This window comes from Morus notabilis, unplaced genomic scaffold (genome assembly GCF_000414095.1).
Source record: "Morus notabilis unplaced genomic scaffold, ASM41409v2 Scaffold451, whole genome shotgun sequence".
NCBI classification, from domain to species: Eukaryota; Viridiplantae; Streptophyta; class Magnoliopsida; order Rosales; family Moraceae; genus Morus; species Morus notabilis.
Window position 1 is genome coordinate 1,251,570 of NW_010361080.1, and position 7,842 is coordinate 1,259,411.

The following is a 7,842-nucleotide window of genomic DNA, read 5'->3' on the forward strand; positions in this document are numbered from 1 at the left end:
ATATATATATATATATATATATTGGTATCTGTTATCATATGGGGTTGGTTGCATCAGAACAAGCGTATAAAGTAGTTTGCCAAATTAAAAGCGTTCACCTACAATTTCACAAGTGCATATACAAGAGCAAATTTAAATACATATACATGATGTTAACCGGATAAAAAAATGTCTCATCAATGAGAAAACACAACTTACAGGGAAAAATCAAAAAGCATGATGAATTTTGTGGATACAAAAACAAAGCTCTACCCTGTTCCTTATTCAATATGCTTGTCGTTTTCTAAAGAGTTGTTTCTTGAGATTAAAACCGTGTAATTATATCTAAAATTATGTAGGGTCTTATAAGCAGAGACTATTGTGATTAAATTATGTAGGGTCTCACGATACTATACACCGATTGATAGCGAAATTCCAGAATGAGTAAGGGTTTCAAATTCCATTCCAGTACTTGAATTATCTTTTAACTTACCGATAGTGTTAGTTTTTTATTGTTAGATCTGATTAAAATCACATTTAAATAAAAAATAATATGCAAAACAAACAGTTTTTAATTACAGATCTAACGGCTGAGAAATAAAGAATTACCCATAATTTATTTATTTTTAAGTCCTAATAGATAAATTCCCTCACAATATTACATTGATTATGCGTCTAAAAATGTTAGTATGTACAATATTCATATAAACTATTTGACTGAAAGTGAGATCTTCGACTATGAACATGATAAAGCCATTGTCTTCATCACAACCAAACCTAGAAATGGATTAATTACTCTTGCTCAACTTTTCCGGTTTATAATCTACAACTCCATATTTGTTTCAATAATAAAACCAATCATATTTTAGATTACAACTTAACCGATAATGCTTCATCCATCATGCCACCCATCACAAAGTGCTTTACACTTCGGAGATCCACGAAATTGTGTCATCTTTCCATTCAAGTTCATTTTTTTCCATAAAACAAAAAAGTTTTAACCTAGCCACAAACCTTAATAAAAATTAGTTGTCCTTTTTTTTTTTGCTAAAAAAAATAATTTGTACTTGTTTAGCCTAGAAAGGTTCTTAGATATAATGTATTTGTTTATATTCAAGTTGTCCATTTTTTTCCATATATATATGTACACATATGTACATATCATTTTTTATGAGGGCCCAAAGGGGACAGCATGATGTACACCAAAGAAAATTGGACATTTGGTGATGATGAGAAACGTAGAATTGTGAAGGATTCTCACTCCTGAGTCCTGACAAAAGTGAAAGAACTATCAATGTTAAACTCTTTTTTTTTTTCATCACCTTTTCTACTTGGCCAGCCTAGCTATCAATGTTGGTGCCATTCTCATCTGGGATCAGAACCGGTAAAGGCAAAATCTGGGGAAGTTCATTTGCTTTAGAGAATCTCAGTTAGGACACAGCTTTTACCATTTAATAAGATGCTTTAGAACTAATTGGAAATTGCTAGTTTATACTTTCACTTATTTTTCTATAAATATATTTAGTTTCTGTTTATTTCACCGATTCGAGTTTAGAATTTAAGTTTTGCTACAGTAAAAAGCTGATTCGAGTTTAGAATTTGAGTTTTACTACAGTAAAAAGCTATCAGAAACAGTCACATCTAACTTTTTTACTACAGTAAAAAACTCTCACATAAAATCACATCTCAACTCGAATTAAAAACTCGATTTAGCGAACTAAACGGGCCATTAACTTATTTTCATGTCCAACTTCTCAGAGGACGTTTGGTATGCAATCATCAATAAGAATCAAATACCTGAGAAAGTGATGGTGGGTAATATGATTCTCTGAAAACTTACATTATCATGTTTTGTTATGTCTAAAAATCTTTTGTTAGATTTCCAAGAATATTATTTTACGGTATTTAATTGGGCATAGTAATATAATCTTTCTTATAAAGTTAATAATTTTAAAAAATTTAAAACTAATTAAATCCTATTATTACCATTTTACTAACTTATAAGATTAATACTATTAGTGGATTTTTTAAATATTATGAAAAAAATACATGATAATAAATTTGAAAATTTAATAGAAAAAACAACTGAAAAATGCTCCCTCTCTCTTTCAGCTCTCTCTCTCTCTCATCCCTCTTGATCTCCCTCTCTCTCTCTCTCTCTCTCTCTCTCTCTCCTGTGCTTCCTACCCTTCTCTCTCTCTCTCTCTCTTCACCCCTCTTGATGTTCTAGATCCGCATGGGATTGGACCTTGTCGATCGTGGGATGGTTCACCCCTCTTGATGTTCTAGATCCGCATGGGATTGGACCTTGTCGAGCGTGGGATGGTGCGATGGTCACGGGGCTGGGTGAATGGAGGCGATTCGGGGCTAGGTAAACGGAAGCGACTGTCACGGGGATGGTGGGACGGTCAAGGGCTGGGCAGATGAAGAGACCGACACCACTGTTGGATATGAAGATTTAACAGTGGGGTAGAGCAGTAGTGGATTGGAAGGCAAATTTAACGGTGGTGGCAGCACAAGAAAGTCTGACGATGATGTACTGGATCGGAAGGTGGCGTGGTCAACGGAAGAGCAGTGGACGAGAGAGGCGGCTGGGTCTGGGAAGAGATCGGTGGGAGAAATGTAGGAAAGTTAACACCCATTTTAACTTTCTCGTGATATTAACTTTCCTAAAAAAGTAAATAACACCCTCCTAGATTGGTTTAAAATTACTATAAAATGTGGTAATGTGAAACCCATGGGCTTCACTTTCTTGAGTTTTAAAAAAACAGAAATAGTAAAAAATAGGCCAATATGAAAAGCTTAAGGAAGTATATAGGCCAACTTTTAGTTATAGAAATTAATAGGCTATAACTTGTCAAGTTATGGTTCATAACCAGATAAGTTATGGACAAACTTGTCAAATTATGGTTCATAACCAGACAAGTTATGGACAAAAACCGTGATTTATGGACAATAACTTGTCAAGTTATGGTTCATAACCAGACAAGTTATGGATGAAAACAGTAATTTGGCCTATTTATTAACCTATGAAAACTATTGGCATGTTAATTTAAATTCATATCAAGTCTTGACATATTTCTCTCTTTCTCCCTTAAAAAAATCCAATAATTGTACCTTACATGAGAATTTCAAAAATTCTCATTTCCGCTCCTATCCCATGCCAAATGCCCCTCATTGGTCATGTATATACTTAACTTATTTTCATGTCCAACTTCTCATTTCTCATCGGTTATGTATAAACTTGGAAATATGTTAAAAAATAATGGAGAATTCTTTGGCATGTTACCGTTAAATTTTCATGTTCTATTAACTCTGTACTTTTTAATGTCGTTTTGATACATTTTACGATATAAAATTATACCACATTGATATGATATTTTATAGGAAAATTTTATGATAGAAACTATCATTTTTTATACTAATAAGAATTGATGTTTGATAGTTGGATTAATTTTTTAAAAAGTCTCATTTATGAATAAAAATAATTATGTGTTTCGCACTAAAAATTTTTAAAGACCATTAAAAAATTAATCCAACGACTAAAAATTAGCTCCTACCTTAGAGAAAAAAGACAATTCTTACTATAAACTTCTCTATTTAATTGGATCTTATCGTAAAATTCTCCTATGATATAATATGTTATAAAAATAAAACTTAGGTTTCTTTTGAGATAGAGGTGAAAGTTCGATCATACAACCCGAATAAGGGAAGGAAGCATTGACCCGACCCTAAAACCCGACATGCCAAGAATGGGTCAAGGCAGCCATATATTTTAAGGGTAGTTTCAAAAAAAAAAAAAAAATAGGGGCACGTTATTTTTTTAGCCTAAGGCCCTAAACTATCAACCTGCCTTGATACGAACACTAAAACGGATCAGAATCAGGCTATTAATAGTGAGTGGCTTTGAACCAACCGTTTTGCTTGCTCTAAACTTACAGCTCCATTCGGAGACAACCTACAAAACTATAAAAATTAATGAAACTAAAAAACCTTTTTGAAGATATCGTCTCGTTATTTTACTGATTTAAATTTTTAATTTTTAATTTTTATAATAAAAAATTTTAAAAAAATATCACATATTAATTTAAATTAAAAATTTAAATTCGTAAAATAAACGATGCCATAATTAATGAAACCAAAATATATCAAGGTAAAGTCCAAGGAGATCATGTTGGAAGACCTTTTTGTAGTGATGTGATTGTCCATTTGCCTTGGGAATACTGATTACTGAATTCTGTGGACAAAAATATGACAGTGTAACCTCTCAGAATCTCAGTTTTGATCCGTGAAGAGAAAAGTCTACTCTTCAGTACTCTTGATTGAATTATGTGGCCAAAGTTAGGAATGGTCCCTTTTATATTCTAATTGGAAAAAAGTTAGGAATGGTCCCTTTTATATTCGAATTGGTTTTTCCTTTATATATACAAATTTTGAAACAAAGTATGAACAAAAAATTGTACTTAATTTGCCTCGCCTTTATTTATTTCTTTATTTTATTTCAGTTATAAATCTTTCTTCTTCTTCTTTTTTGAATTTTCAGCTATAAACCTAAGATATGATCAAATTATTGCGCTGAAAAATAGTAGCGGTATTTTTGTCTATCGAAAAGATGCGAATAAAACTTGTGGTCCTTTGTTTAAGCAAATATAAATAAAAACTAGAGAGATTTTTTAGTACGTCTAACGTACTGGTAGTTTAAATTTTTTTAAACATTGAATTTGTGAATTTTTTTATTTTTATATAATTTTATACAGATCTAATAGACAAAAAACTTAATCTACTAATATGTTAGCGTACTAAATAAAAATCCCTAAAAACTAAAGCTAGGTCTATGTAAACAATCCAGCTCTTCGAGAAATAAACAAGTCAAAAAGTAAGATTTGGTTAAGCTTCTTGAAGAAAAATGTATTAAGCATATATAATAACCACTTTAAGGTATAATAATTTATTTTTAATTCATATATGTGTTACTTAGACTAAATATTCTGTTCACACTTATTTTGCACATTACACCTCTATAACTCCCAATTATAACTTTAAACACGGCCGTGATCGTGAATCATTTATGACTATATCTTGCTCATGTCATACGATTCACATATTTAATTGGGTAAGCCATATAGATATTAGGTTTAATTACCGTGTTATTAAACATATAAGATTTTAATATAAAATCTCAAAAAAGAAAAAGATGAAAAAAATAAAGTTTTGAAAGAAAAAAGAGATAAAAAAAAGAACTAAAATGAAGAGATAAATAAGTTTAAAGAAAAAAAATATGAAAATGAAAAAATAAAGTTTCAAAGTAAAATTTTTTAAAAGGGCTAAAAAATGATCAAAATAAAGAAATAAATAAGAAAATAAAAAAATGAGATAAAAAAGAACTACAATGAAGAGATAAATAAGTTTTAGAGAAAAATAACTAAAACGGAAGGAAAATAAACTTTCAAGATAAAAATAAAAAAGAAGTTAAAAAAGGATTAAAATAAAAAAAATAAATAAATTTGAGAGTACTATGGGAAAGAAATATCTGGTAAGAAAAACAGCGTGAACAGGAAAGCGCCAAGCGGTTTCTAAAATATATATATATATATCATACCTAGTAAAAGTCGATTTAGCCGAGACATGTAAGGACCAGGTCACCAAAAAATGTGTAAAGTAATACCTAATTTCTAATGACTTGTTTAGCAACAAAGTAAATAAAAGAAGTATTTCTTTAATAATAACAAAAGAAATATATATCATACCTAGTAAAAGTCGATTTAGCCGAGACATGTAAGGACCAGGTCACCAAGAAATGTGTAAAGTAATACCTAAATTTCTAATGACTTGTTTAGCAACAAAGTAAATAAAAGAAGTATTTCTTTAATAATAACAAAAGAAATAATATTGATTAGTATGTAAACCCTAAGAAAAGAAAAAGATTGTCACAAACATATTATTAATTAGGAAAGGTGAAGGTTGATATATTATGCTGATCTAAAATGTGTGAACATATGTCTACTTAATTATTGTTTGTTTTGTAAATTTAAACTACGATTTAAATGATTTTGTTATTTTCTCTCATAAAAATTGAAATTCTTACTCTATTTTTTTGAATAATTTTAATCACAAGATGTGTTTTTGATATCTTCTTTAATTTTTTTTTTTAAAAATTCTTACTCTATTTTTTTGAATAATTTTAATCACAAGATGTGTTTTTGATATCTTCTTTAATTTTTTTTTTCATTTTGGTCTTTTTTACCCTAAAATTTATATATTTATTCATTTTAGTCTTTTTTTCTTTTTTGCTTTTTTTACTTCTTAACTTAAACTTTATTTTTTTCATTTTAATTTTCTTTTAAGATTTCATATTCAGATATTATATATTTTTAATAATAACTCAATAATTAAAATTTAACATACGAATTATACACGAGGAGTTCAACTAGTAATATTGTTTGTTCTTTTACATTTTTAAGTTAGAGTGACTTGAGTGATGATCTTGAGTTGAGTTTGAGTTATAACTTGAGTTGAAGTCATAACTTGAGTTTGTGTTTGGATGTGCACATTTTAGTTATGATTTGAATTGAGAATCTTTTTTAGTTTGTGTTTGAGTGAGTCAAAACTTAAATTTGTATTTAAATAGTATTTTAATAAAAACTTAATGGTGATAAAAAATTTTAATAGGGTATATGGATGAGGTTTTATTTGTCTTTTCGTTGTGAATGCATAGAAAAAAAATAATCTCAATCAGAATTAAAGTGAAAAAGTTATGATATTTTTAAAAATAAAAAAATAATGTTCATTAACTTAAGTTCGAGTTTATGAACTCAAGTTAAAGAGAAAACATAAACTAGAGTTTAGCCCTAAACTTAAGTTTAAACTCGAATTCAAACTCGAGTTCAGACTCAAATTTTACAAAAAAACATGAACTTGAATAAAGTTGTAACTCGAGTTTAAATTTTTTTTTTAAATTTTGTTGTAAAAGAACAATCCCGTAATATCTCATAGCAAACAAATTCCCACCAAATCTCATTCACTCATATATTCCATTTATAAAATATTATATTGTATACTATATATACGTATATATAGTGATATATATTCAACAGAAACAGACTAGTCTCTCACTGTATAGACTCTTCCTTCAAAACTTCTCATATCTCTCTCTCTCTCTCTCTCTCTCTCTCTCTCTCTCTCTCTCTCTCTCTCTCTCCGTGCCAGCAGAGAAATGGTAATTAGCATGGAAAGAAATAATTTTGTGTTGAGTCGTTTCATCTTATTGGCTGCAGCAATATTATTTGCGTTGCTTAGTAGTAGTTCATGGGCTCACGAAGGCAAACTACTTAACACATCAAAGCTTGCAATGTTTGTGGATGAGCTTCCAGACATGCCTAAGATCCGAGGATTTGATGTCGAAAATGGTGTTCCCAAATCTAAGTTGCTCAACATCGGAATGTTCAAGAAAAACTGGGTAAGACAAACAAAGAGCCAGCTTTCTTGCTTTCCTAATGTATTATTTTTTATTAAAAATAAAAAAATCAAGTTTATTACCTTGTTATTGTTTTTTTGCCTCTTCCAATTGCTTGAAAGTTCCTTTTCCGGCTGCTGTGTGTGTTTTAAAGAATATTTATGCTTTTTTGCTTTATTACCTAACTTTCTAGCACTGATATGGACAGAAGAGTTTTATATAGTTTCCGTGCAATATTTTTTTCTGGCTAGCTTTAAATCAAAATTTTTCATGTTATAGATATTAGCTAGAGCTTCCGGTTAGTGACAAATTTTGGATAATTTAGATCTTATTTATTTTATCGATAAAAAATTTTCAAAAGTAATTATATTTAATTTTTTTATTATAATAAAAAATTATCATATAAAATT